Source organism: Hemiscyllium ocellatum, unplaced genomic scaffold, assembly GCF_020745735.1.
Source record: "Hemiscyllium ocellatum isolate sHemOce1 unplaced genomic scaffold, sHemOce1.pat.X.cur. scaffold_98_pat_ctg1, whole genome shotgun sequence".
Lineage (NCBI taxonomy): Eukaryota > Metazoa > Chordata > Chondrichthyes > Orectolobiformes > Hemiscylliidae > Hemiscyllium > Hemiscyllium ocellatum.
The window spans coordinates 55775-83671 of NW_026869341.1; the positions used below are offsets into that span (position 1 = coordinate 55775).

Genomic DNA, 27897 nt, shown 5'->3' on the forward strand with positions numbered 1-27897 from the left:
GAGCACTCACCTTAAACCTATGCTCCCGAGTTTCCAACTCACCCCAGCTTGGGTAAAACACGTAAATACTCAGTTCAAAACCCTTCCATAAAATCATGTCGCAGCCGTTATGCTGCCGGGAAAGTTGTCCCAGCCTATTCACTCATCTACAGTCCGAACATTGACCACATCCTTGTCTATATTTTGTCACCAATTTCACGTCTGTTTCTTTTTTTTTAACTTTTTCAAGATGTCAATTACCCTGGATAACAACGAGCTGTTGGAAAAAGAAAGGTGAAACGGAGAATGGCTTCAACTTTCAGTGCTGGATGCCACAGAGCCGCAGCGCGGCCGGCGCAGGCTTGTTTCTGTAGTGTAGTGGTCATCACATTCGCCTAACACGCGAAAGGTCCCCAGTTCGAAACTGGGCAGAAACTGCTTTGTTCTTCAATTGCAGCCTTTTACACGGACAAGAACGGAGCTTTCTTGCTTGCTTTCCATCTGCAAACCTGCCTTCGAAATCGCTCGAACAAATCTGCTCACTTTGTGAAATGTAATGCAATTCCATTAAATTAGTTTGCAAAGCATTGTAAAGGTTTTCTCCAAGCTGGGTCTGATCATATGCCATTCTGTTTCAGAGTGTAGTTACCGCGTTCTGAATCTTCCACAAAAAGCAGTACCGCATTTGCATTCCTTGCGCAGGCGGGCCGGTTCAAAGACAGCGAAGAAGCTGATGAGACTGGTGTCACAGTGCACCGCGGATTCCTCAACTGGTCTGTCTGACAAATGTACCCCAAAGTCGTCTCTGCAAGGCCTCATTTGGAAGCTGTCTGTCGTTATTCAACGTGCGAGAATTGGCAGCAGAGGTGCTGAATCATGGTTTGGATCAGTTCGCACGTTATAGTGACTCATTCAATCAGCAACAGCAATGAAAGAAATTACACTCTCAGAGGAACCTCTGGACTTGTGGTTTCATAGCGTCGCTAGTATTAAGGTGAGCCCCGAGATCTAAGCCAAGTTGGAACTGAAACGGAGGAATTGACAGAGAGGCTACAGAATGACATCGCAACCTTTTGATTTTTTTAAATCACTGACGAGCAGGAAAATGTAAACCGGAGGGCGAGTGGGAAAGTGAGGCAGTTGCAGCTCTGGTGAATCTCCTTCTTTGTGAGTCACTCAGCAACAAGAGACGTGAAGGTGACTCATGCGGGAGAGCTCTTCACATCGAGAACAAAAAGCACTCAAGGGCAGTTAGCACCTCTTCCGCAGTGGGGGTGGGGTGAGTAGGACCTTCTGTTACTATGTTCAGAAACTGCCTTTTAAATTGACGTGAACAGAAACTGCATTTCTAATAAGCACCATGGAATTTAGCAAAATTTATTGAGTCGCTTCTCGTCGATTCGCACACAGGTTTCCAACTCAGTTGGTATCCATGTGGCTCATGTCCAGGTATGAACATCCCTGCAGCCAATTGCACGGTTAAGGTAAAAGGCAAGGAAAGTGGCATCTCGAACTGGCCCCGAGGTCAGAGCATCCTCCCAATGTGATCTGTCGTTCTCGGATTGTAATGCTACCTCCGGTTTAGGATGGAGAACATTCTTTGGGACTCTTATTCTGCAAAACAGACACAGTGACTGAAACGATGCTGCACGGTATAATGTGGAACACGGCCTGCTCAGCTTTGTGCATTTTCCCTGTAGTCCGGTGTGTTTCGTGTTCCGTGAAAATGTGGAAGTTGTCCTGTTTCGAGCAATGGGTGAAATCATTCAGCCAAAGCAAATCGAAATTGAAGTAATGTCAAGCAGCTCATGGTGATTTGACCAAATCATAACCGAACATATATCTCACGCAGTCAAAGATACATTTCTGGTTGAAAAGAGTCTGAGAAGATAGACACAGCTTACCATTGATTTTTGTCTGGATTGATGGGCTTTCATGATCTGCTGCGAAATTGTCATTGTAGCTGGGCACATCCCAGCAGCTGTGCGAGTCGGAGAGGGATCATGGAACCCTTTTCATTTGACTTAGCATGTGTGGTTATGCAGGAGCACAATTCGAAATGCAAGTAAATGCGCAGCGCGCGTGTCTGGTAGTGTGGCCGAGCGGTCTCAGGCGCTGGATCCAAGTTCCAGCCTGAAAGGGGCGTGGGTTCGAATCCCGCCACTGCCATTTCAGCTGGTCAACTCCACCGCTGCAGCATTGTTAAAATCCCCGCTGCGTTGATATTCCAGAGCAGTTAACTGTGGTGAATATTGTGAAGTCTCTCTGCTGTCATGATGGTGCTCGCCTCCCCTGCCGAAAATCGCAAACAGCTCAGCGCTTGGTTCATGTTCCAGGCAAGTTGAGGTTTACTGGAACCGAATGGAGACTGTTATTTCATCGCTGTTGTGAAACAAAGTCCTGCGCTGAATCGATTCATCGTTATTTGGCTTTCTGGCGAATGGGAAATTCTTTCCACTGAATGTGTTATTGAATTTCTCCCATTTCCTTCATTTCCGTCTTGGAGACACCGGAAGGGAAAGGTAATCTAATCGAGACTGTGATTGGTGAAATTCACTTTTTTTATGGCCCATACTTATTATATTCTTTCTTTCTCTCTTTTCAGCATTGTCCGTGAAGTGGTGGTGCACTAAGGTGCAGTATGTTTGAAAGAGTAGTTTGGAATTGCCCAGTTGTTAGTTGTGAGGTTACTTTATGCCTCATGCCCTCGGACTGTCTCACATTTAGCATTCATGCTTCGCTGTGTCTGAACATGCATTAGGTATGCCAGTTTTGTTTGTGTTCCGTGTTAAATGCTTTCTGCTTGCGATTCGGTCAATACATTACGAGTTAACAGGGGTTCTGAGGTAACTTCCAGCAGCAAAAATCCTCAACTGAGGATCTGGAAAAATTTCACGAAGTATGGTCAGTCACAGCAAAAGTAAGGGAGTCGTTCGTTTCTGCAGTGTTTCACAATACTACCTTTCCGTGAGCAGTCGAACAGTCTAAATGATTGTGCTACAGACTGCGAAGGCAAGCTCCGCTAAAAAGTAATCCTTTCAAACACAACGTTATTGGGGTACACCGCGTGGAAACAGATACTTCGGTGTATCTCATCCATGCTCACCACATATCCAAAATTAAACAAGTCCCGTTCCACAGCATTTGGCCTCCATCCCTCTAAACCCATCCTATCCAGAAACTGATCCGATTACCATTGCAATTTTCTGAGTGCAATAGCCTCCTCCACTTCCTCTGGTAGCTCATTCCATACACGCACAACCTTGTGTGTGGGAAATGTGCCTCAGGTCCTTTGTCAATTTCAGAGCACTCACCTTAAACCTATGCTCCCGAGTTTCCAACTCACCCCAGCTTGGGTAAAACACCTAAATACTCAGTTCAAAACCCTTCCATAAAATCATGTCGCAGCCGTTATGCTGCCGGGAAAGTTGTCCCAGCCTATTCCACCTCACTCTACAGTCCGAACATTGACCACATCCTTGTCTATATTTTGTCACCAATTTCACGTCTGTTTCTTTTTTTTAACTTTTTCAAGATGTCAATTACCCTGGATAACAACGAGCTGTTGGAAAAAGAAAGGTGAAACGGAGAATGGCTTCAACTTTCAGTGCTGGATGCCACAGAGCCGCAGCGCGGCCGGCGCAGGCTTGTTTCTGTAGTGTAGTGGTCATCACATTCGCCTAACACGCGAAAGGTCCCCAGTTCGAAACTGGGCAGAAACTGCTTTGTTCTTCAATTGCAGCCTTTTACACGGACAAGAACGGAGCTTTCTTGCTTGCTTTCCCATCTGCAAACCTGCCTTCGAAATCGCTCGAACAAATCTGCTCTCTTTGTGAAATGTAATGCAATTCCATTAAATTAGTTTGCAAAGCATTGTAAAGGTTTCCTCCAAGCTGGGTCTGATCATATGCCATTCTGTTTCAGAGTGTAGTTACCGCGTTCTGAATCTTCCACAAAAAGCAGTACCGCATTTGCATTCCTTGCGCAGGCGGGCCGGTTCAAAGACAGCGAAGAAGCTGATGAGCTGGTGTCACAGTGCACCACGGATTCCTCAACTGGTCTGTCTGACAAATGTACCCCAAAGTCGTCTCTGCAAGGCCTCATTTGGAAGCTGTCTGTCGTTATTCAACGTGCGAGAATTGGCAGCAGAGGTGCTGAATCATGGTTGGATCAGTTCGCACGTTATAGTGACTCATTCAATCAGCAACAGCAATGAAAGAAATTACACTCTCAGAGGAACCTCTGGACTTGTGATTTCATAGCGTCGCTAGTATTAAGGTGAGCCCCGAGATCTAAGCCAAGTTGGAACTGAAACGGAGGAATTGACAGAGAGGCTACAGAATGACATCGCAACCTTTTGGTTTTCTTTAAATCACTGACGAGCAGGAAAATGTAAACGGGAGGGCGAGTGGGAAAGTGAGGCAGTTGCAGCTCTGGTGAATCTCCTTCTTTGTGAGTCACTCAGCAACAAGAGACGTGAAGGTGACTCATGCGGGAGAGCTCTTCACATCGAGAACAAAAAGCACTCAAGGGCAGTTAGCACCTCTTCCGCAGTGGGGGTGGGGTGAGTAGGACCTTCTGTTACTATGTTCAGAAACTGCCTTTTCAATTGACGTGAACAGAAACTGCATTTCTAATAAGCACCATGGAATTTAGCAAAATTTATTGAGTCGCTTCTCGTCGATTCGCACACAGGTTTCCAACTCAGTTGGTATCCATGTGGCTCATGTCCAGGTATGAACATCCCTGCAGCCAATTGCACGGTTAAGGTAAAAGGCAAGGAAAGTGGCATCTCGAACTGGCCCCGAGGTCAGAGCATCCTCCCAATGTGATCTGTCGTTCTCGGATTGTAATGCTACCTCCGGTTTTAGGATGGAGAACATTCTTTGGGACTCTTATTCTGCAAAACAGACACAGTGACTGAAACGATGCTGCACGGTATAATGTGGAACACGGCCTGCTCAGCTTTGTGCATTTTCCCTGTAGTCCGGTGTGTTTCATGTTCCGTGTAAACGTGAAAGTTGTCCTGTTTCGAGCAATGGGTGAAATCATTCAGCAAAGCAAGAATCGAAATTGAAGTAATGTCAAGCAGCTCATGGTGATTTGACCAAATCATAACCGAACATATATTCTCACGCAGTCAAAGATACATTTCTGGTTGAAAAGAGTCTGAGAAGATAGACTCAGCTTACCATTGATTTTTGTCTGGATTGATGGGCTTTCATGATCTGCTGCGAAATTGTCATTGTAGCTGGGCACATCCCAGCAGCTGTGCGAGTCGGAGAGGGATCATGGAACCCTTTTTCATTTGACTTAGCATGTGTGGTTATGCAGGAGCACAATTCGAAATGCAAGTAAATGCGCTGCCGCGCTGTCTGGTAGTGTGGCCGAGCGGTCTAAGGCGCTGGATCCAGGTTCCAGTCCTGAAAGGGGCGTGGGTTCGAATCCCACCACTGCCATTTCAGCTGGTCAACTCCACCGCAGCGTTGTTAAAATCCCCGCTGCGTTGATATTCCAGGGGAATTAACTGTGGTGAATATTGTGAAGTCTCTCTGCTGTCATGATGGTGCTCGCCTCCCCTGCCGAAAATCGCAAACAGCTCAACGCTTGGTTTACGTTCCAGGCAAGTTGAGTTTTACTGGAACCGAATGGAGACTGTTATTTCATCGCTGTTGTGAAACAAAGTCCTGCGCTGAATCGATTCATCGTTATTTGGCTTTCTGGCGAATGGGAAATTCTTTCCACTGAATGTGTTATTGAATTTCTCCCATTTCCTTCATTTCCGTCTTGGAGACACCGGAAGGGAAAGGTAATCTAATCGAGACTGTGATTGGTGAAATTCACTTTTTTTATGGCCCATACTTATTATATTCTTTCTTTCTCTCTTTTCAGCATTGTCCGGGAAGTGGTGGTGCACTAAGGCTGCAGTATGTTTGAAAGAGTAGTTTGGAATTGCCCAGTTGTTAGTTGTGAGGTTACTTTATGCCTCATGCCCTCGGACTGTCTCACATTTAGCATTCATGCTTCGCTGTGTCTGAACATGCATTAGGTATGCCAGTTTTGTTTGTGTTCCGTGTTAAATGCTTTCTGCTTGCGATTCGCTCAATACATTACGAGTTAACAGGGGTTCTGAGGTAACTTCCAGCAGCAAAAATCCTCAACTGAGGATCTGGAAAAATTTCACGAAGTATGGTCAGTCACAGCAAAAGTAAGGGAGTCGTTCGTTTCTGCAGTGTTTCACAATACTACCTTTCCCGTGAGCAGTCGAACAGTCTAAATGATTGTGCTACAGACTGCGACGGCAAGCTCCGCTAAAAAGTAATCCTTTCAAACACAACGTTATTGGGGTACACCGCGTGGAAACAGATACTTCGTGTATCTCATCCATGCTCACCACATATCCAAAATTAAACAAGTCCCGTTCCACAGCATTTGGCCTCCATCCCTCTAAACCCATCCTATCCAGAAACTGATCCGATTACCATTGCAATTTTCTGAGTGCAATAGCCTCCTCCACTTCCTCTGGTAGCTCATTCCATACACGCACAACCTTGTGTGTGGGAAATGTGCCTCAGGTCCTTTGTCAATTTCAGAGCACTCACCTTAAACCTATGCTCCCGAGTTTCCAACTCACCCCAGCTTGGGTAAAACACGTAAATACTCAGTTCAAAACCCTTCCATAAAATCATGTCGCAGCCGTTATGCTGCCGGGAAAGTTGTCCCAGCCTATTCCACCTCACTCTACAGTCCGAACATTGACCACATCCTTGTCTATATTTTGTCACCAATTTCACGTCTGTTTCTTTTTTTTTAACTTTTTCAAGATGTCAATTACCCTGGATAACAACGAGCTGTTGGAAAAAGAAAGGTGAAACGGAGAATGGCTTCAACTTTCAGTGCTGGATGCCACAGAGCCGCAGCGCGGCCGGCGCAGGCTTGTTTCTGTAGTGTAGTGGTCATCACATTCGCCTAACACGCGAAAGGTCCCCAGTTCGAAACTGGGCAGAAACTGCTTTGTTCTTCAATTGCAGCCTTTTACACGGACAAGAACGGAGCTTTCTTGCTTGCTTTCCCATCTGCAAACCTGCCTTCGAAATCGCTCGAACAAATCTGCTCTCTTTGTGAAATGTAATGCAATTCCATTAAATTAGTTTGCAAAGCATTGTAAAGGTTTTCTCCAAGCTGGGTCTGATCATATGCCATTCTGTTTCAGAGTGTAGTTACCGCATTCTGAATCTTCCACAAAAAGCAGTACCGCATTTGCATTCCTTGCGCAGGCGGGCCGGTTCAAAGACAGCGAAGAAGCTGATGAGCTGGTGTCACAGTGCACCACGGATTCCTCAACTGGTCTGTCTGACAAATGTACCCCAAAGTCGTCTCTGCAAGGCCTCATTTGGAAGCTGTCTGTCGTTATTCAACGTGCGAGAATTGGCAGCAGAGGTGCTGAATCATGGTTTGGATCAGTTCGCACGTTATAGTGACTCATTCAATCGGCAACAGCAATGAAAGAAATTACACTCTCAGAGGAACCTCTGGACTTGTGATTTCATAGCGTCGCTAGTATTAAGGTGAGCCCCGAGATCTAAGCCAAGTTGGAACTGAAACGGAGGAATTGACAGAGAGGCTACAGAATGACATCGCAACCTTTTGGTTTTCTTTAAATCACTGACGAGCAGGAAAATGTAAACGGGAGGGCGAGTGGGAAAGTGAGGCAGTTGCAGCTCTGGTGAATCTCCTTCTTTGTGAGTCACTCAGCAACAAGAGACGTGAAGGTGACTCATGCGGGAGAGCTCTTCACATCGAGAACAAAAAGCACTCAAGGGCAGTTAGCACCTCTTCCGCAGTGGGGGTGGGGTGAGTAGGACCTTCTGTTACTATGTTCAGAAACTGCCTTTTCAATTGACGTGAACAGAAACTGCATTTCTAATAAGCACCATGGAATTTAGCAAAATTTATTGAGTCGCTTCTCGTCGATTCGCACACAGGTTTCCAACTCAGTTGGTATCCATGTGGCTCATGTCCAGGTATGAACATCCCTGCAGCCAATTGCACGGTTAAGGTAAAAGGCAAGGAAAGTGGCATCTCGAACTGGCCCGAGGTCAGAGCATCCTCCCAATGTGATCTGTCGTTCTCGGATTGTAATGCTACCTCCGGTTTTAGGATGGAGAACATTCTTTGGGACTCTTATTCTGCAAAACAGACACAGTGACTGAAACGATGCTGCACGGTATAATGTGGAACACGGCCTGCTCAGCTTTGTGCATTTTCCCTGTAGTCCGGTGTGTTTCATGTTCCGTGTAAACGTGAAAGTTGTCCTGTTTCGAGCAATGGGTGAAATCATTCAGCAAAGCAAGAATCGAAATTGAAGTAATGTCAAGCAGCTCATGGTGATTTGACCAAATCATAACCGAACATATATTCTCACGCAGTCAAAGATACATTTCTGGTTGAAAAGAGTCTGAGAAGATAGACTCAGCTTACCATTGATTTTTGTCTGGATTGATGGGCTTTCATGATCTGCTGCGAAATTGTCATTGTTGCTGGGCACATCCCAGCAGCTGTGCGAGTCGGAGAGGGATCATGGAACCCTTTTCATTTGACTTAGCATGTGTGGTTATGCAGGAGCACAATTCGAAATGCAAGTAAATGCGCTGCCGCGCTGTCTGGTAGTGTGGCCGAGCGGTCTAAGGCGCTGGATCCAAGTTCCAGTCCTGAAAGGGGCGTGGTTCGAATCCCACCACTGCCATTTCAGCTGGTCAACTCCACCGCTGCAGCATTGTTAAAATCCCCGCTGCGTTGATATTCCAGAGCAGTTAACTGTGGTGAATATTGTGAAGTCTCTCTGCTGTCATGATGGTGCCCGCCTCCCCTGCCGAAAATCGCGAACAAGCTCAACGCTTCCTTTATGTTCCAGGCAAGTTGAGGTTTTACTGGAACCGAATGGAGACTGTTATTTCATCGCTGTTGTGAAACAAAGTCCTGCGCTGAATCGATTCATCGTTATTTGGCTTTCTGGCGAATGGGAAATTCTTTCCACTGAATGTGTTATTGAATTTCTCCCATTTCCTTCATTTCCGTCTTGGAGACACCGGAAGGGAAAGGTAATCTAATCGAGACTGTGATTGGTGAAATTCACTTTTTTATGGCCCATACTTATTATATTCTTTCTTTCTCTCTTTTCAGCATTGTCCGTGAAGTGGTGGTGCACTAAGGCTGCAGTATGTTTGAAAGAGTAGTTTGGAATTGCCCAGTTGTTAGTTGTGAGGTTACTTTATGCCTCATGCCCTCGGACTGTCTCACATTTAGCATTCATGCTTCGCTGTGTCTGAACATGCATTAGGTATGCCAGTTTTGTTTGTGTTCCGTGTTTAAATGCTTTCTGTTTGCGATTCGGTCAATACATTACGAGTTACCAGGGGTTCTGAGGTAACTTCCAGCAGCAAAAATCCTCAACTGAGGATCTGGAAAAATTTCACGAAGTATGGTCAGTCACAGCAAAAGTAAGGGAGTCGTTCGTTTCTGCAGTGTTTCACAATACTACCTTTCCGTGAGCAGTCGAACAGTCTAAATGATTGTGCTACAGACTGCGAAGGCAAGCTCCGCTAAAAAGTAATCCTTTCAAACACAACGTTATTGGGGTACACCGCGTGGAAACAGATACTTCGGTGTATCTCATCCATGCTCACCACATATCCAAAATTAAACAAGTCCCGTTCCACAGCATTTGGCCTCCATCCCTCTAAACCCATCCTATCCAGAAACTGATCCGATTACCATTGCAATTTTCTGAGTGCAATAGCCTCCTCCACTTCCTCTGGTAGCTCATTCCATACACGCACAACCTTGTGTGTGGGAAATGTGCCTCAGGTCCTTTGTCAATTTCAGAGCACTCACCTTAAACCTATGCTCCCGAGTTTCCAACTCACCCCAGCTTGGGTAAAACACGTAAATACTCAGTTCAAAACCCTTCCATAAAATCATGTCGCAGCCGTTATGCTGCCGGGAAAGTTGTCCCAGCCTATTCCACCTCACTCTACAGTCCGAACATTGACCACATCCTTGTCTATATTTTGTCACCAATTTCACGTCTGTTTCTTTTTTTTAACTTTTTCAAGATGTCAATTACCCTGGATAACAACGAGCTGTTGGAAAAAGAAAGGTGAAACGGAGAATGGCTTCAACTTTCAGTGCTGGATGCCACAGAGCCGCAGCGCGGCCGGCGCAGGCTTGTTTCTGTAGTGTAGTGGTCATCACATTCGCCTAACACGCGAAAGGTCCCCAGTTCGAAACTGGGCAGAAACTGCTTTGTTCTTCATTGCAGCCTTTTACACGGACAAGAACGGAGCTTTCTTGCTTGCTTTCCCATCTGCAAACCTGCCTTCGAATCGCTCGAACAAATCTGCTCACTTTGTGAAATGTAATGCAATTCCATTAAATTAGTTTGCAAAGCATTGTAAAGGTTTTCTCCAAGCTGGGTCTGATCATATGCCATTCTGTTTCAGAGTGTAGTTACCGCATTCTGAATCTTCCACAAAAAGCAGTACCGCATTTGCATTCCTTGCGCAGGCGGGCCGGTTCAAAGACAGCGAAGAAGCTGATGAGCTGGTGTCACAGTGCACCACGGATTCCTCAACTGGTCTGTCTGACAAATGTACCCCAAAGTCGTCTCTGCAAGGCCTCATTTGGAAGCTGTCTGTCGTTATTCAACGTGCGAGAATTGGCAGCAGAGGTGCTGAATCATGGTTTGGATCAGTTCGCACGTTATAGTGACTCATTCAATCAGCAACAGCAATGAAAGAAATTACACTCTCAGAGGAACCTCTGGACTTGTGGTTTCATAGCGTCGCTAGTATTAAGGTGAGCCCCGAGATCTAAGCCAAGTTGGAACTGAAACGGAGGAATTGACAGAGAGGCTACAGAATGACATCGCAACCTTTTGTTTTCTTTAAATCACTGACGAGCAGGAAAATGTAAACGGCAGGGCGAGTGGGAAAGTGAGGCAGTTGCAGCTCTGGTGAATCTCCTTCTTTGTGAGTCACTCAGCAACAAGAGACGTGAAGGTGACTCATGCGGGAGAGCTCTTCACATCGAGAACAAAAAGCACTCAAGGGCAGTTAGCACCTCTTCCGCAGTGGGGGTGGGGTGAGTAGGACCTTCTGTTACTATGTTCAGAAACTGCCTTTTCAATTGACGTGAACAGAAACTGCATTTCTAATAAGCACCATGGAATTTAGCAAAATTTATTGAGTCGCTTCTCGTCGATTCGCACACAGGTTTCCAACTCAGTTGGTATCCATGTGGCTCATGTCCAGGTATGAACATCCCTGCAGCCAATTGCACGGTTAAGGTAAAAGGCAAGGAAAGTGGCATCTCGAACTGGCCCGAGGTCAGAGCATCCTCCCAATGTGATCTGTCGTTCTCGGATTGTAATGCTACCTCCGGTTTTAGGATGGAGAACATTCTTTGGGACTCTTATTCTGCAAAACAGACACAGTGACTGAAACGATGCTGCACGGTATAATGTGGAACACGGCCTGCTCAGCTTTGTGCATTTTCCCTGCAGTCCGCTGTGTTTCATGTTCCGTGTAAACGTGAAAGTTGTCCTGTTTCGAGCAATGAGTGAAATCATTCAGCAAAGCAAGAATCGAAATTGAAGTAATGTCAAGCAGCTCATGGTGATTTGACCAAATCATAACCGAACATATATTCTCACGCAGTCAAAGATACATTTCTGGTTGAAAAGAGTCTGAGAAGATAGACTCAGCTTACCATTGATTTTTGTCTGGATTGATGGGCTTTCATGATCTGCTGCGAAATTGTCATTGTAGCTGGGCACATCCCAGCAGCTGTGCGAGTCGGAGAGGGATCATGGAACCCTTTTCATTTGACTTAGCATGTGTGGTTATGCAGGAGCACAATTCGAAATGCAAGTAAATGCGCTGCCGCGCTGTCTGGTAGTGTGGCCGAGCGGTCTAAGGCGCTGGATCCAGGTTCCAGTCCTGAAAGGGGCGTGGGTTCGAATCCCACCACTGCCATTTCAGCTGGTCAACTCCACCGCTGCAGCGTTGTTAAAATCCCCGCTGCGTTGATATTCCAGGGGAATTAACTGTGGTGAATATTGTGAAGTCTCTCTGCTGTCATGATGGTGCCCGCCTCCCCTGCCGAAAATCGCGAACAAGCTCAACGCTTCCTTTATGTTCCAGGCAAGTTGAGTTTTTACTGGAACCGAATGGAGACTGTTATTTCATCGCTGTTGTGAAACAAAGTCCTGCGCTGAATCGATTCATCGTTATTTGGCTTTCTGGCGAATGGGAAATTCTTTCCACTGAATGTGTTATTGAATTTCTCCCATTTCCTTCATTTCCGTCTTGGAGACACCGGAAGGGAAAGGTAATCTAATCGAGACTGTGATTGGTGAAATTCACTTTTTTATGGCCCATACTTATTATATTCTTTCTTTCTCTCTTTTCAGCATTGTCCGGAAGTGGTGGTGCACTAAGGCTGCAGTATGTTTGAAAGAGTAGTTTGGAATTGCCCAGTTGTTAGTTGTGAGGTTACTTTATGCCTCATGCCCTCGGACTGTCTCACATTTAGCATTCATGCTTCGCTGTGTCTGAACATGCATTAGGTATGCCAGTTTTGTTTGTGTTCCGTGTTAAATGCTTTCTGTTTGCGATTCGCTCAATACATTACGAGTTAACAGGGGTTCTGAGGTAACTTCCAGCAGCAAAAATCCTCAACTGAGGATCTGGAAAAATTTCACGAAGTATGGTCAGTCACAGCAAAAGTAAGGGAGTCGTTCGTTTCTGCAGTGTTTCACAATACTACCTTTCCCGTGAGCAGTCGAACAGTCTAAATGATTGTGCTACAGACTGCGACGGCAAGCTCCGCTAAAAAGTAATCCTTTCAAACACAACGTTATTGGGGTACACCGCGTGGAAACAGATACTTCGGTGTATCTCATCCATGCTCACCACATATCCAAAATTAAACAAGTCCCGTTCCACAGCATTTGGCCTCCATCCCTCTAAACCCATCCTATCCAGAAACTGATCCGATTACCATTGCAATTTTCTGAGTGCAATAGCCTCCTCCACTTCCTCTGGTAGCTCATTCCATACACGCACAACCTTGTGTGTGGGAAATGTGCCTCAGGTCCTTTGTCAATTTCAGAGCACTCACCTTAAACCTATGCTCCCGAGTTTCCAACTCACCCCAGCTTGGGTAAAACACGTAAATACTCAGTTCAAAACCCTTCCATAAAATCATGTCGCAGCCGTTATGCTGCCGGGAAAGTTGTCCCAGCCTATTCCACCTCACTCTACAGTCCGAACATTGACCACATCCTTGTCTATATTTTGTCACCAATTTCACGTCTGTTTCTTTTTTTTAACTTTTTCAAGATGTCAATTACCCTGGATAACAACGAGCTGTTGGAAAAAGAAAGGTGAAACGGAGAATGGCTTCAACTTTCAGTGCTGGATGCCACAGAGCCGCAGCGCGGCCGGCGCAGGCTTGTTTCTGTAGTGTAGTGGTCATCACATTCGCCTAACACGCGAAAGGTCCCCAGTTCGAAGCTGGGCAGAAACTGCTTTGTTCTTCAATTGCAGCCTTTTACACGGACAAGAACGCAGCTTTCTTGCTTGCTTTCCCATCTGCAAACCTGCCTTCGAAATCGCTCGAACAAATCTGCTCTCTTTGTGAAATGTAATGCAATTCCATTAAATTAGTTTGCAAAGCATTGTAAAGGTTTTCTCCAAGCTGGGTCTGATCATATGCCATTCTGTTTCAGAGTGTAGTTACCGCATTCTGAATCTTCCACAAAAAGCAGTACCGCATTTGCATTCCTTGCGCAGGCGGGCCGGTTCAAAGACAGCGAAGAAGCTGATGAGCTGGTGTCACAGTGCACCACGGATTCCTCAACTGGTCTGTCTGACAAATGTACCCCAAAGTCGTCTCTGCAAGGCCTCATTTGGAAGCTGTCTGTCGTTATTCAACGTGCGAGAATTGGCAGCAGAGGTGCTGAATCATGGTTTGGATCAGTTCGCACGTTATAGTGACTCATTCAATCAGCAACAGCAAAGAAAGAAATTACACTCTCAGAGGAACCTCTGGACTTGTGATTTCATAGCGTCGCTAGTATTAAGGTGAGCCCCGAGATCTAAGCCAAGTTGGAACTGAAACGGAGGAATTGACAGAGAGGCTACAGAATGACATCGCAACCTTTTGGTTTTCTTTAAATCACTGACGAGCAGGAAAATGTAAACGGGAGGGCGAGTGGGAAAGTGAGGCAGTTGCAGCTCTGGTGAATCTCCTTCTTTGTGAGTCACTCAGCAACAAGAGACGTGAAGGTGACTCATGCGGGAGAGCTCTTCACATCGAGAACAAAAAGCACTCAAGGGCAGTTAGCACCTCTTCCGCAGTGGGGGTGGGGTGAGTAGGACCTTCTGTTACTATGTTCAGAAACTGCCTTTTCAATTGACGTGAACAGAAACTGCATTTCTAATAAGCACCATGGAATTTAGCAAAATTTATTGAGTCGCTTCTCGTCGATTCGCACACAGGTTTCCAACTCAGTTGGTATCCATGTGGCTCATGTCCAGGTATGAACATCCCTGCAGCCAATTGCACGGTTAAGGTAAAAGGCAAGGAAAGTGGCATCTCGAACTGGCCCCGAGGTCAGAGCATCCTCCCAATGTGATCTGTCGTTCTCGGATTGTAATGCTACCTCCGGTTTTAGGATGGAGAACATTCTTTGGGACTCTTATTCTGCAAAACAGACACAGTGACTGAAACGATGCTGCACGGTATAATGTGGAACACGGCCTGCTCAGCTTTGTGCATTTTCCCTGCAGTCCGCTGTGTTTCATGTTCCGTGTAAACGTGAAAGTTGTCCTGTTTCGAGCAATGGGTGAAATCATTCAGCAAAGCAAGAATCGAAATTGAAGTAATGTCAAGCAGCTCATGGTGATTTGACCAAATCATAACCGAACATATATTCTCACGCAGTCAAAGATACATTTCTGGTTGAAAAGAGTCTGAGAAGATAGACTCAGCTTACCATTGATTTTTGTCTGGATTGATGGGCTTTCATGATCTGCTGCGAAATTGTCATTGTAGCTGGGCACATCCCAGCAGCTGTGCGAGTCGGAGAGGGATCATGGAACCCTTTTCATTTGACTTAGCATGTGTGGTTATGCAGGAGCACAATTCGAAATGCAAGTAAATGCGCTGCCGCGCTGTCTGGTAGTGTGGCCGAGCGGTCTAAGGCGCTGGATCCAGGTTCCAGTCCTGAAAGGGGCGTGGGTTCGAATCCCACCACTGCCATTTCAGCTGGTCAACTCCACCGCTGCAGCGTTGTTAAAATCCCCGCTGCGTTGATATTCCAGGGGAATTAACTGTGGTGAATATTGTGAAGTCTCTCTGCTGTCATGATGGTGCTCGCCTCCCCTGCCGAAAATCGCGAACAAGCTCAACGCTTGCTTTATGTTCCAGGCAAGTTGAGTTTTTACTGGAACCGAATGGAGACTGTTATTTCATCGCTGTTGTGAAACAAAGTCCTGCGCTGAATCGATTCATCGTTATTTGGCTTTCTGGCGAATGGGAAATTCTTTCCACTGAATGTGTTATTGAATTTCTCCCATTTCCTTCATTTCCGTCTTGGAGACACCGGAAGGGAAAGGTAATCTAATCGAGACTGTGATTGGTGAAATTCACTTTTTTATGGCCCATACTTATTATATTCTTTCTTTCTCTCTTTTCAGCATTGTCCGGGAAGTGGAGGTGCACTAAGGCTGCAGTATGTTTGAAAGAGTAGTTTGGAATTGCCCAGTTGTTAGTTGTGAGGTTACTTTATGCCTCATGCCCTCGGACTGTCTCACAATTGGCATTCATGCTTCGCTGTGTCTGAACATGCATTAGGTATGCCAGTTTTGTTTGTGTTCCGTGTTAAATGCTTTCTGTTTGCGATTCGCTCAATACATTACGAGTTAACAGGGGTTCTGAGGTAACTTCCAGCAGCAAAAATCCTCAACTGAGGATCTGGAAAAATTTCACCAAGTATGGTCAGTCACAGCAAAAGTAAGGGAGTCGTTCGTTTCTGCAGTGTTTCACAATACTACCTTTCCCGTGAGCAGTCGAACAGTCTAAATGATTGTGCTACAGACTGCGACGGCAAGCTCCGCTAAAAAGTAATCCTTTCAAACACAACGTTATTGGGGTACACCGCGTGGAAACAGATACTTCGGTGTATCTCATCCATGCTCACCACATATCCAAAATTAAACAAGTCCCGTTCCACAGCATTTGGCCTCCATCCCTCTAAACCCATCCTATCCAGAAACTGATCCGATTACCATTGCAATTTTCTGAGTGCAATAGCCTCCTCCACTTCCTCTGGTAGCTCATTCCATACACGCACAACCTTGTGTGTGGGAAATGTGCCTCAGGTCCTTTGTCAATTTCAGAGCACTCACCTTAAACCTATGCTCCCGAGTTTCCAACTCACCCCAGCTTGGGTAAAACACGTAAATACTCAGTTCAAAACCCTTCCATAAAATCATGTCGCAGCCGTTATGCTGCCGGGAAAGTTGTCCCAGCCTATTCCACCTCACTCTACAGTCCGAACATTGACCACATCCTTGTCTATATTTTGTCACCAATTTCACGTCTGTTTCTTTTTTTTAACTTTTTCAAGATGTCAATTACCCTGGATAACAACGAGCTGTTGGAAAAAGAAAGGTGAAACGGAGAATGGCTTCAACTTTCAGTGCTGGATGCCACAGAGCCGCAGCGCGGCCGGCGCAGGCTTGTTTCTGTAGTGTAGTGGTCATCACATTCGCCTAACACGCGAAAGGTCCCCAGTTCGAAACTGGGCAGAAACTGCTTTGTTCTTCAATTGCAGCCTTTTACACGGACAAGAACGCAGCTTTCTTGCTTGCTTTCCCATCTGCAAACCTGCCTTCGAAATCGCTCGAACAAATCTGCTCTCTTTGTGAAATGTAATGCAATTCCATTAAATTAGTTTGCAAAGCATTGTAAAGGTTTTCTCCAAGCTGGGTCTGATCATATGCCATTCTGTTTCAGAGTGTAGTTACCGCATTCTGAATCTTCCACAAAAAGCAGTACCGCATTTGCATTCCTTGCGCAGGCGGGCCGGTTCAAAGACAGCGAAGAAGCTGATGAGCTGGTGTCACAGTGCACCACGGATTCCTCAACTGGTCTGTCTGACAAATGTACCCCAAAGTCGTCTCTGCAAGGCCTCATTTGGAAGCTGTCTGTCGTTATTCAACGTGCGAGAATTGGCAGCAGAGGTGCTGAATCATGGTTTGGATCAGTTCGCACGTTATAGTGACTCATTCAATCAGCAACAGCAATGAAAGAAATTACACTCTCAGAGGAACCTCTGGACTTGTGATTTCATAGCGTCGCTAGTATTAAGGTGAGCCCCGAGATCTAAGCCAAGTTGGAACTGAAACGGAGGAATTGACAGAGAGGCTACAGAATGACATCGCAACCTTTTGGTTTTCTTTAAATCACTGACGAGCAGGAAAATGTAAACGGGAGGGCGAGTGGGAAAGTGAGGCAGTTGCAGCTCTGGTGAATCTCCTTCTTTGTGAGTCACTCAGCAACAAGAGACGTGAAGGTGACTCATGCGGGAGAGCTCTTCACATCGAGAACAAAAAGCACTCAAGGGCAGTTAGCACCTCTTCCGCAGTGGGGGTGGGGTGAGTAGGACCTTCTGTTACTATGTTCAGAAACTGCCTTTTCAATTGACGTGAACAGAAACTGCATTTCTAATAAGCACCATGGAATTTAGCAAAATTTATTGAGTCGCTTCTCGTCGATTCGCACACAGGTTTCCAACTCAGTTGGTATCCATGTGGCTCATGTCCAGGTATGAACATCCCTGCAGCCAATTGCACGGTTAAGGTAAAAGGCAAGGAAAGTGGCATCTCGAACTGGCCCCGAGGTCAGAGCATCCTCCCAATGTGATCTGTCGTTCTCGGATTGTAATGCTACCTCCGGTTTTAGGATGGAGAACATTCTTTGGGACTCTTATTCTGCAAAACAGACACAGTGACTGAAACGATGCTGCACGGTATAATGTGGAACACGGCCTGCTCAGCTTTGTGCATTTTCCCTGCAGTCCGGTGTGTTTCATGTTCCGTGTAAACGTGAAAGTTGTCCTGTTTCGAGCAATGGGTGAAATCATTCAGCAAAGCAAGAATCGAAATTGAAGTAATGTCAAGCAGCTCATGGTGATTTGACCAAATCATAACCGAACATATATTCTCACGCAGTCAAAGATACATTTCTGGTTGAAAAGAGTCTGAGAAGATAGACTCAGCTTACCATTGATTTTTGTCTGGATTGATGGGCTTTCATGATCTGCTGCGAAATTGTCATTGTAGCTGGGCACATCCCAGCAGCTGTGCGAGTCGGAGAGGGATCATGGAACCCTTTTCATTTGACTTAGCATGTGTGGTTATGCAGGAGCACAATTCGAAATGCAAGTAAATGCGCTGCCGCGCTGTCTGGTAGTGTGGCCGAGCGGTCTAAGGCGCTGGATCCAGGTTCCAGTCCTGAAAGGGGCGTGGGTTCGAATCCCACCACTGCCATTTCAGCTGGTCAACTCCACCGCTGCAGCGTTGTTAAAATCCCCGCTGCGTTGATATTCCAGGGAATTAACTGTGGTGAATATTGTGAAGTCTCTCTGCTGTCATGATGGTGCTCGCCTCCCCTGCCGAAAATCGCAAACAAGCTCAACGCTTCCTTTATGTTCCAGGCAAGTTGAGTTTTTACTGGAACCGAATGGAGACTGTTATTTCATCGCTGTTGTGAAACAAAGTCCTGCGCTGAATCGATTCATCGTTATTTGGCTTTCTGGCGAATGGGAAATTCTTTCCACTGAATGTGTTATTGAATTTCTCCCATTTCCTTCATTTCCGTCTTGGAGACACCGGAAGGGAAAGGTAATCTAATCGAGACTGTGATTGGTGAAATTCACTTTTTTATGGCCCATACTTATTATATTCTTTCTTTCTCTCTTTTCAGCATTGTCCGGGAAGTGGTGGTGCACTAAGGCTGCAGTATGTTTGAAAGAGTAGTTTGGAATTGCCCAGTTGTTAGTTGTGAGGTTACTTTATGCCTCATGCCCTCGGACTGTCTCACATTTAGCATTCATGCTTCGCTGTGTCTGAACATGCATTAGGTATGCCAGTTTTGTTTGTGTTCCGTGTTAAATGCTTTCTGTTTGCGATTCGCTCAATACATTACGAGTTAACAGGGGTTCTGAGGTAACTTCCAGCAGCAAAAATCCTCAACTGAGGATCTGGAAAAATTTCACGAAGTATGGTCAGTCACAGCAAAAGTAAGGGAGTCGTTCGTTTCTGCAGTGTTTCACAATACTACCTTTCCCGTGAGCAGTCGAACAGTCTAAATGATTGTGCTACAGACTGCGACGGCAAGCTCCGCTAAAAAGTAATCCTTTCAAACACAACGTTATTGGGGTACACCGCGTGGAAACAGATACTTCGGTGTATCTCATCCATGCTCACCACATATCCAAAATTAAACAAGTCCCGTTCCACAGCATTTGGCCTCCATCCCTCTAAACCCATCCTATCCAGAAACTGATCCGATTACCATTGCAATTTTCTGAGTGCAATAGCCTCCTCCACTTCCTCTGGTAGCTCATTCCATACACGCACAACCTTGTGTGTGGGAAATGTGCCTCAGGTCCTTTGTCAATTTCAGAGCACTCACCTTAAACCTATGCTCCCGAGTTTCCAACTCACCCCAGCTTGGGTAAAACACGTAAATACTCAGTTCAAAACCCTTCCATAAAATCATGTCGCAGCCGTTATGCTGCCGGGAAAGTTGTCCCAGCCTATTCCACCTCACTCTACAGTCCGAACATTGACCACATCCTTGTCTATATTTTGTCACCAATTTCACGTCTGTTTCTTTTTTTAACTTTTTCAAGATGTCAATTACCCTGGATAACAACGAGCTGTTGGAAAAAGAAAGGTGAAACGGAGAATGGCTTCAACTTTCAGTGCTGGATGCCACAGAGCCGCAGCGCGGCCGGCGCAGGCTTGTTTCTGTAGTGTAGTGGTCATCACATTCGCCTAACACGCGAAAGGTCCCCAGTTCGAAGCTGGGCAGAAACTGCTTTGTTCTTCAATTGCAGCCTTTTACACGGACAAGAACGCAGCTTTCTTGCTTGCTTTCCCATCTGCAAACCTGCCTTCGAAATCGCTCGAACAAATCTGCTCACTTTGTGAAACGTAATGCAATTCCATTAAATTAGTTTGCAAAGCATTGTAAAGGTTTTCTCCAAGCTGGGTCTGATCATATGCCATTCTGTTTCAGAGTGTAGTTACCGCATTCTGAATCTTCCACAAAAAGCAGTACCGCATTTGCATTCCTTGCGCAGGCGGGCCGGTTCAAAGACAGCGAAGAAGCTGATGAGCTGGTGTCACAGTGCACCACGGATTCCTCAACTGGTCTGTCTGACAAATGTACCCCAAAGTCGTCTCTGCAAGGCCTCATTTGGAAGCTGTCTGTCGTTATTCAACGTGCGAGAATTGGCAGCAGAGGTGCTGAATCATGGTTTGGATCAGTTCGCACGTTATAGTGACTCATTCAATCAGCAACAGCAAAGAAAGAAATTACACTCTCAGAGGAACCTCTGGACTTGTGATTTCATAGCGTCGCTAGTATTAAGGTGAGCCCCGAGATCTAAGCCAAGTTGGAACTGAAACGGAGGAATTGACAGAGAGGCTACAGAATGACATCGCAACCTTTTGGTTTTCTTTAAATCACTGACGAGCAGGAAAATGTAAACGGGAGGGCGAGTGGGAAAGTGAGGCAGTTGCAGCTCTGGTGAATCTCCTTCTTTGTGAGTCACTCAGCAACAAGAGACGTGAAGGTGACTCATGCGGGAGAGCTCTTCACATCGAGAACAAAAAGCACTCAAGGGCAGTTAGCACCTCTTCCGCAGTGGGGGTGGGGTGAGTAGGACCTTCTGTTACTATGTTCAGAAACTGCCTTTTCAATTGACGTGAACAGAAACTGCATTTCTAATAAGCACCATGGAATTTAGCAAAATTTATTGAGTCGCTTCTCGTCGATTCGCACACAGGTTTCCAACTCAGTTGGTATCCATGTGGCTCATGTCCAGGTATGAACATCCCTGCAGCCAATTGCACGGTTAAGGTAAAAGGCAAGGAAAGTGGCATCTCGAACTGGCCCCGAGGTCAGAGCATCCTCCCAATGTGATCTGTCGTTCTCGGATTGTAATGCTACCTCCGGTTTTAGGATGGAGAACATTCTTTGGGACTCTTATTCTGCAAAACAGACACAGTGACTGAAACGATGCTGCACGGTATAATGTGGAACACGGCCTGCTCAGCTTTGTGCATTTTCCCTGCAGTCCGCTGTGTTTCATGTTCCGTGTAAACGTGGAAGTTGTCCTGTTTCGAGCAATGGGTGAAATCATTCAGCAAAGCAAGAATCGAAATTGAAGTAATGTCAAGCAGCTCATGGTGATTTGACCAAATCATAACCGAACATATATTCTCACGCAGTCAAAGATACATTTCTGGTTGAAAAGAGTCTGAGAAGATAGACACAGCTTACCATTGATTTTTGTCTGGATTGATGGGCTTTCATGATCTGCTGCGAAATTGTCATTGTAGCTGGGCACATCCCAGCAGCTGTGCGAGTCGGAGAGGGATCATGGAACCCTTTTCATTTGACTTAGCATGTGTGGTTATGCAGGAGCACAATTCGAAATGCAAGTAAATGCGCAGCCGCGCTGTCTGGTAGTGTGGCCGAGCGGTCTCAGGCGCTGGATCCAAGTTCCAGTCCTGAAAGGGGCGTGGGTTCGAATCCCACCACTGCCATTTCAGCTGGTCAACTCCACCGCTGCAGCATTGTTAAAATCCCCGCTGCGTTGATATTCCAGGGGAATTAACTGTGGTGAATATTGTGAAGTCTCTCTGCTGTCATGATGGTGCCCGCCTCCCCTGCCGAAAATCGCGAACAAGCTCAACGCTTCCTTTATGTTCCAGGCAAGTTGAGTTTTTACTGGAACCGAATGGAGACTGTTATTTCATCGCTGTTGTGAAACAAAGTCCTGCGCTGAATCGATTCATCGTTATTTGGCTTTCTGGCGAATGGGAAATTCTTTCCACTGAATGTGTTATTGAATTTCTCCCATTTCCTTCATTTCCGTCTTGGAGACACCGGAAGGGAAAGGTAATCTAATCGAGACTGTGATTGGTGAAATTCACTTTTTTATGGCCCATACTTATTATATTCTTTCTTTCTCTCTTTTCAGCATTGTCCGGGAAGTGGTGGTGCACTAAGGCTGCAGTATGTTTGAAAGAGTAGTTTGGAATTGCCCAGTTGTTAGTTGTGAGGTTACTTTATGCCTCATGCCCTCGGACTGTCTCACAATTGGCATTCATGCTTCGCTGTGTCTGAACATGCATTAGGTATGCCAGTTTTGTTTGTGTTCCGTGTTAAATGCTTTCTGTTTGCGATTCGCTCAATACATTACGAGTTAACAGGGGTTCTGAGGTAACTTCCAGCAGCAAAAATCCTCAACTGAGGATCTGGAAAAATTTCACCAAGTATGGTCAGTCACAGCAAAAGTAAGGGAGTCGTTCGTTTCTGCAGTGTTTCACAATACTACCTTTCCCGTGAGCAGTCGAACAGTCTAAATGATTGTGCTACAGACTGCGAAGGCAAGCTCCGCTAAAAAGTAATCCTTTCAAACACAACGTTATTGGGGTACACCGCGTGGAAACAGATACTTCGGTGTATCTCATCCATGCTCACCACATATCCAAAATTAAACAAGTCCCGTTCCACAGCATTTGGCCTCCATCCCTCTAAACCCATCCTATCCAGAAACTGATCCGATTACCATTGCAATTTTCTGAGTGCAATAGCCTCCTCCACTTCCTCTGGTAGCTCATTCCATACACGCACAACCTTGTGTGTGGGAAATGTGCCTCAGGTCCTTTGTCAATTTCAGAGCACTCACCTTAAACCTATGCTCCCGAGTTTCCAACTCACCCCAGCTTGGGTAAAACACGTAAATACTCAGTTCAAAACCCTTCCATAAAATCATGTCGCAGCCGTTATGCTGCCGGGAAAGTTGTCCCAGCCTATTCCACCTCACTCTACAGTCCGAACATTGACCACATCCTTGTCTATATTTTGTCACCAATTTCACGTCTGTTTCTTTTTTTTTAACTTTTTCAAGATGTCAATTACCCTGGATAACAACGAGCTGTTGGAAAAAGAAAGGTGAAACGGAGAATGGCTTCAACTTTCAGTGCTGGATGCCACAGAGCCGCAGCGCGGCCGGCGCAGGCTTGTTTCTGTAGTGTAGTGGTCATCACATTCGCCTAACACGCGAAAGGTCCCCAGTTCGAAACTGGGCAGAAACTGCTTTGTTCTTCAATTGCAGCCTTTTACACGGACAAGAACGGAGCTTTCTTGCTTGCTTTCCCATCTGCAAACCTGCCTTCGAAATCGCTCGAACAAATCTGCTCACTTTGTGAAATGTAATGCAATTCCATTAAATTAGTTTGCAAAGCATTGTAAAGGTTTTCTCCAAGCTGGGTCTGATCATATGCCATTCTGTTTCAGAGTGTAGTTACCGCATTCTGAATCTTCCACAAAAAGCAGTACCGCATTTGCATTCCTTGCGCAGGCGGGCCGGTTCAAAGACAGCGAAGAAGCTGATGAGCTGGTGTCACAGTGCACCGCGGATTCCTCAACTGGTCTGTCTGACAAATGTACCCCAAAGTCGTCTCTGCAAGGCCTCATTTGGAAGCTGTCTGTCGTTATTCAACGTGCGAGAATTGGCAGCAGAGGTGCTGAATCATGGTTTGGATCAGTTCGCACGTTATAGTGACTCATTCAATCAGCAACAGCAATGAAAGAAATTACACTCTCAGAGGAACCTCTGGACTTGTGATTTCATAGCGTCGCTAGTATTAAGGTGAGCCCCGAGATCTAAGCCAAGTTGGAACTGAAACGGAGGAATTGACAGAGAGGCTACAGAATGACATCGCAACCTTTTGGTTTTCTTTAAATCACTGACGAGCAGGAAAATGTAAACGGGAGGGCGAGTGGGAAAGTGAGGCAGTTGCAGCTCTGGTGAATCTCCTTCTTTGTGAGTCACTCAGCAACAAGAGACGTGAAGGTGACTCATGCGGGAGAGCTCTTCACATCGAGAACAAAAAGCACTCAAGGGCAGTTAGCACCTCTTCCGCAGTGGGGGTGGGGTGAGTAGGACCTTCTGTTACTATGTTCAGAAACTGCCTTTTCAATTGACGTGAACAGAAACTGCATTTCTAATAAGCACCATGGAATTTAGCAAAATTTATTGAGTCGCTTCTCGTCGATTCGCACACAGGTTTCCAACTCAGTTGGTATCCATGTGGCTCATGTCCAGGTATGAACATCCCTGCAGCCAATTGCACGGTTAAGGTAAAAGGCAAGGAAAGTGGCATCTCGAACTGGCCCCGAGGTCAGAGCATCCTCCCAATGTGATCTGTCGTTCTCGGATTGTAATGCTACCTCCGGTTTTAGGATGGAGAACATTCTTTGGGACTCTTATTCTGCAAAACAGACACAGTGACTGAAACGATGCTGCACGGTATAATGTGGAACACGGCCTGCTCAGCTTTGTGCATTTTCCCTGCAGTCCGCTGTGTTTCATGTTCCGTGTAAACGTGAAGTTGTCCTGTTTCGAGCAATGGGTGAAATCATTCAGCAAAGCAAGAATCGAAATTGAAGTAATGTCAAGCAGCTCATGGTGATTTGACCAAATCATAACCGAACATATATTCTCACGCAGTCAAAGATACATTTCTGGTTGAAAAGAGTCTGAGAAGATAGACTCAGCTTACCATTGATTTTTGTCTGGATTGATGGGCTTTCATGATCTGCTGCGAAATTGTCATTGTAGCTGGGCACATCCCAGCAGCTGTGCGAGTCGGAGAGGGATCATGGAACCCTTTTCATTTGACTTAGCATGTGTGGTTATGCAGGAGCACAATTCGAAATGCAAGTAAATGCGCTGCCGCGCTGTCTGGTAGTGTGGCCGAGCGGTCTAAGGCGCTGGATCCAGGTTCCAGCCCTGAAAGGGGCGTGGGTTCGAATCCCACCACTGCCATTTCAGCTGGTCAACTCCACCGCTGCAGCGTTGTTAAAATCCCCGCTGCGTTGATATTCCAGAGCAGTTAACTGTGGTGAATATTGTGAAGTCTCTCTGCTGTCATGATGGTGCCCGCCTCCCCTGCCGAAAATCGCGAACAAGCTCAACGCTTCCTTTATGTTCCAGGCAAGTTGAGTTTTTACTGGAACCGAATGGAGACTGTTATTTCATCGCTGTTGTGAAACAAAGTCCTGCGCTGAATCGATTCATCGTTATTTGGCTTTCTGGCGAATGGGAAATTCTTTCCACTGAATGTGTTATTGAATTTCTCCCATTTCCTTCATTTCCGTCTTGGAGACACCGGAAGGGAAAGGTAATCTAATCGAGACTGTGATTGGTGAAATTCACTTTTTTATGGCCCATACTTATTATATTCTTTCTTTCTCTCTTTTCAGCATTGTCCGTGAAGTGGTGGTGCACTAAGGCTGCAGTATGTTTGAAAGAGTAGTTTGGAATTGCCCAGTTGTTAGTTGTGAGGTTACTTTATGCCTCATGCCCTCGGACTGTCTCACATTTAGCATTCATGCTTCGCTGTGTCTGAACATGCATTAGGTATGCCAGTTTTGTTTGTGTTCCGTGTTAAATGCTTTCTGTTTGCGATTCGCTCAATACATTACGAGTTAACAGGGGTTCTGAGGTAACTTCCAGCAGCAAAAATCCTCAACTGAGGATCTGGAAAAATTTCACGAAGTATGGTCAGTCACAGCAAAAGTAAGGGAGTCGTTCGTTTCTGCAGTGTTTCACAATACTACCTTTCCCGTGAGCAGTCGAACAGTCTAAATGATTGTGCTACAGACTGCGACGGCAAGCTCCGCTAAAAAGTAATCCTTTCAAACACAACGTTATTGGGGTACACCGCGTGGAAACAGATACTTCGGTGTATCTCATCCATGCTCACCACATATCCAAAATTAAACAAGTCCCGTTCCACAGCATTTGGCCTCCATCCCTCTAAACCCATCCTATCCAGAAACTGATCCGATTACCATTGCAATTTTCTGAGTGCAATAGCCTCCTCCACTTCCTCTGGTAGCTCATTCCATACACGCACAACCTTGTGTGTGGGAAATGTGCCTCAGGTCCTTTGTCAATTTCAGAGCACTCACCTTAAACCTATGCTCCCGAGTTTCCAACTCACCCCAGCTTGGGTAAAACACGTAAATACTCAGTTCAAAACCCTTCCATAAAATCATGTCGCAGCCGTTATGCTGCCGGGAAAGTTGTCCCAGCCTATTCCACCTCACTCTACAGTCCGAACATTGACCACATCCTTGTCTATATTTTGTCACCAATTTCACGTCTGTTTCTTTTTTTTAACTTTTTCAAGATGTCAATTACCCTGGATAACAACGAGCTGTTGGAAAAAGAAAGGTGAAACGGAGAATGGCTTCAACTTTCAGTGCTGGATGCCACAGAGCCGCAGCGCGGCCGGCGCAGGCTTGTTTCTGTAGTGTAGTGGTCATCACATTCGCCTAACACGCGAAAGGTCCCCAGTTCGAAACTGGGCAGAAACTGCTTTGTTCTTCAATTGCAGCCTTTTACACGGACAAGAACGCAGCTTTCTTGCTTGCTTTCCCATCTGCAAACCTGCCTTCGAAATCGCTCGAACAAATCTGCTCTCTTTGTGAAATGTAATGCAATTCCATTAAATTAGTTTGCAAAGCATTGTAAAGGTTTTCTCCAAGCTGGGTCTGATCATATGCCATTCTGTTTCAGAGTGTAGTTACCGCGTTCTGAATCTTCCACAAAAAGCAGTACCGCATTTGCATTCCTTGCGCAGGCGGGCCGGTTCAAAGACAGCGAAGAAGCTGATGAGCTGGTGTCACAGTGCACCACGGATTCCTCAACTGGTCTGTCTGACAAATGTACCCCAAAGTCGTCTCTGCAAGGCCTCATTTGGAAGCTGTCTGTCGTTATTCAACGTGCGCGAATTGGCAGCAGAGGTGCTGAATCATGGTTTGGATCAGTTCGCACGTTATAGTGACTCATTCAATCAGCAACAGCAATGAAAGAAATTACACTCTCAGAGGAACCTCTGGACTTGTGATTTCATAGCGTCGCTAGTATTAAGGTGAGCCCCGAGATCTAAGCCAAGTTGGAACTGAAACGGAGGAATTGACAGAGAGGCTACAGAATGACATCGCAACCTTTTGGTTTTCTTTAAATCACTGACGAGCAGGAAAATGTAAACGGGAGGGCGAGTGGGAAAGTGAGGCAGTTGCAGCTCTGGTGAATCTCCTTCTTTGTGAGTCACTCAGCAACAAGAGACGTGAAGGTGACTCATGCGGGAGAGCTCTTCACATCGAGAACAAAAAGCACTCAAGGGCAGTTAGCACCTCTTCCGCAGTGGGGGTGGGGTGAGTAGGACCTTCTGTTACTATGTTCAGAAACTGCCTTTTCAATTGACGTGAACAGAAACTGCATTTCTAATAAGCACCATGGAATTTAGCAAAATTTATTGAGTCGCTTCTCGTCGATTCGCACACAGGTTTCCAACTCAGTTGGTATCCATGTGGCTCATGTCCAGGTATGAACATCCCTGCAGCCAATTGCACGGTTAAGGTAAAAGGCAAGGAAAGTGGCATCTCGAACTGGCCCCGAGGTCAGAGCATCCTCCCAATGTGATCTGTCGTTCTCGGATTGTAATGCTACCTCCGGTTTTAGGATGGAGA

General features: G+C 45.9%; 15 non-coding genes across 15 annotated transcripts; all 15 read left to right on the forward strand.

Annotated features, from left to right (window-relative positions):
• Window positions 1-343: 343 nt before the first annotated feature.
• Window positions 344-416, forward strand: trnav-aac (transfer RNA valine (anticodon AAC)). Its single transcript has one exon. It is a non-coding gene; the product is annotated as a tRNA-Val (tRNA).
• Window positions 417-3628: 3212 nt separating this feature from the next.
• Window positions 3629-3701, forward strand: trnav-aac (transfer RNA valine (anticodon AAC)). Its single transcript has one exon. It is a non-coding gene; the product is annotated as a tRNA-Val (tRNA).
• Window positions 3702-5356: 1655 nt separating this feature from the next.
• Window positions 5357-5438, forward strand: trnal-cag (transfer RNA leucine (anticodon CAG)). Its single transcript has one exon. It is a non-coding gene; the product is annotated as a tRNA-Leu (tRNA).
• A 1479-nt stretch (window positions 5439-6917) lies between these two features.
• On the forward strand, window positions 6918-6990 carry trnav-aac (transfer RNA valine (anticodon AAC)). The gene has a single exon. It is a non-coding gene; the product is annotated as a tRNA-Val (tRNA).
• A 3218-nt stretch (window positions 6991-10208) lies between these two features.
• On the forward strand, window positions 10209-10281 carry trnav-aac (transfer RNA valine (anticodon AAC)). The gene has a single exon. It is a non-coding gene; the product is annotated as a tRNA-Val (tRNA).
• Window positions 10282-11932: 1651 nt separating this feature from the next.
• trnal-cag (transfer RNA leucine (anticodon CAG)) lies at window positions 11933-12014 on the forward strand. The gene has a single exon. It is a non-coding gene; the product is annotated as a tRNA-Leu (tRNA).
• Window positions 12015-13496: 1482 nt separating this feature from the next.
• Window positions 13497-13569, forward strand: trnav-aac (transfer RNA valine (anticodon AAC)). Its single transcript has one exon. It is a non-coding gene; the product is annotated as a tRNA-Val (tRNA).
• A 1655-nt stretch (window positions 13570-15224) lies between these two features.
• Window positions 15225-15306, forward strand: trnal-cag (transfer RNA leucine (anticodon CAG)). Its single transcript has one exon. It is a non-coding gene; the product is annotated as a tRNA-Leu (tRNA).
• Window positions 15307-16789: 1483 nt separating this feature from the next.
• On the forward strand, window positions 16790-16862 carry trnav-aac (transfer RNA valine (anticodon AAC)). Its single transcript has one exon. It is a non-coding gene; the product is annotated as a tRNA-Val (tRNA).
• A 1655-nt stretch (window positions 16863-18517) lies between these two features.
• On the forward strand, window positions 18518-18599 carry trnal-cag (transfer RNA leucine (anticodon CAG)). The gene has a single exon. It is a non-coding gene; the product is annotated as a tRNA-Leu (tRNA).
• Window positions 18600-20080: 1481 nt separating this feature from the next.
• Window positions 20081-20153, forward strand: trnav-aac (transfer RNA valine (anticodon AAC)). The gene has a single exon. It is a non-coding gene; the product is annotated as a tRNA-Val (tRNA).
• A 1655-nt stretch (window positions 20154-21808) lies between these two features.
• trnal-caa (transfer RNA leucine (anticodon CAA)) lies at window positions 21809-21890 on the forward strand. Its single transcript has one exon. It is a non-coding gene; the product is annotated as a tRNA-Leu (tRNA).
• Window positions 21891-23374: 1484 nt separating this feature from the next.
• trnav-aac (transfer RNA valine (anticodon AAC)) lies at window positions 23375-23447 on the forward strand. Its single transcript has one exon. It is a non-coding gene; the product is annotated as a tRNA-Val (tRNA).
• Window positions 23448-25101: 1654 nt separating this feature from the next.
• trnal-cag (transfer RNA leucine (anticodon CAG)) lies at window positions 25102-25183 on the forward strand. The gene has a single exon. It is a non-coding gene; the product is annotated as a tRNA-Leu (tRNA).
• A 1483-nt stretch (window positions 25184-26666) lies between these two features.
• Window positions 26667-26739, forward strand: trnav-aac (transfer RNA valine (anticodon AAC)). Its single transcript has one exon. It is a non-coding gene; the product is annotated as a tRNA-Val (tRNA).
• Window positions 26740-27897: the final 1158 nt, after the last annotated feature.